The following is a 1,133-nucleotide window of genomic DNA, read 5'->3' on the forward strand; positions in this document are numbered from 1 at the left end:
AACTTTGGCACTCCAAGATTTGCCAAGCCTAGAATGCTTCTCCTCCATCTCGAGTTGCACCTTCAGGTTCCCACGCTTATGGATTATTATAGTGGAAGAGTGTCCGAAAATGAAGACCTTTTCTAAGGATACGCTAAGCACACCATGGCTATGTGAGCCATATAGTGGGGTGAGCTTGTTCAGATACAAGTGGCAAGGGAATTGGGGGGAGGGTGATGATCTCAATACAACCATACAAAAGTTATCAGCATAAACAAATGTACATAGAATTGGTAAAGATTCAATTGATGTCATTCTCTCATCCATTCGTTTTTTTTTTCTTATTTTTTGGTAGCACGGTAAGTTTTTAAATTTTTCTTTTTGTATCTTTTCTATTATTGATACCGTCGGATCAAAGCATCATCAACCTTTATCTATCGATCAATCGATCTCGCCTCCTTCACTGAACAGTAGGAAACGAAGCAAGGCTCTCCTCCTTATTAACGCCAGAGGCTCTCTCTGCTGCGTTCACAGAGGACGGAGCGAAAAGGAAGTGTCGGGAATTGCCAGGACTTGAGAGAAGATGGCACTGCCGAGTTCATCAAAGAAGAAGATCATTCTCTCTCTCTCTCTCTCCCCGCATCTGTATCCGACGAATCGTAAGTTCACGCTTCTGCACACATCATTCCTCCCGTCTGCCAGAATTTCTTCCCGATTTTCATGTCTCGTTGCACGTAATTTTCTTCCGGTTTTTGTAGGGACCTTTCCTCAATCGTCGTCGTCTTCTTCAGCTAGGGCTCTGCTTTTTAAATTCGTTCCGTGTAAATTTCTCAGTCCGCTACTTCAGATCATGGACCAATAGAGGTCCTCCACTGACATCATCAAAGAAGATCTCTCTTTCTCTCGCGCACTTGAACCGGGCAAACTCGTAAGTTCACTTTTCTTCCGATTTTAGTGTCTTATTGCGCATTAATTAGGTTGAACTCGGAAGCTGGTTTCGTAGAGACCTTCCTCAATCCTCGCCTTCTGCTTCAGCAAAGGGCTCTGTTCTTCAAAATTCATTCCACATTAGAGTCTAAAAGGATAGCAATTTTATCTTAACAATGGAGTAATTGAAATAGGGAAAAGAATGAAAGGACTATTATTGGGACATA

The 1,133-nt window shown here is 42.4% G+C and overlaps 1 long non-coding RNA gene across 1 annotated transcript; it reads left to right on the forward strand.

Moving 5' to 3' along the window:
- The first annotated feature begins 478 nt into the window (after window positions 1-478).
- On the forward strand, window positions 479-860 carry LOC120295710. The gene is made up of 2 exons (XR_005553029.1): window positions 479-638; window positions 738-860. It is a non-coding gene; the product is annotated as an uncharacterized LOC120295710 (long non-coding RNA).
- The last annotated feature ends 273 nt before the right edge of the window (window positions 861-1,133 follow it).

Source organism: Eucalyptus grandis, chromosome 7 (genome assembly GCF_016545825.1).
Source record: "Eucalyptus grandis isolate ANBG69807.140 chromosome 7, ASM1654582v1, whole genome shotgun sequence".
Lineage (NCBI taxonomy): Eukaryota > Viridiplantae > Streptophyta > Magnoliopsida > Myrtales > Myrtaceae > Eucalyptus > Eucalyptus grandis.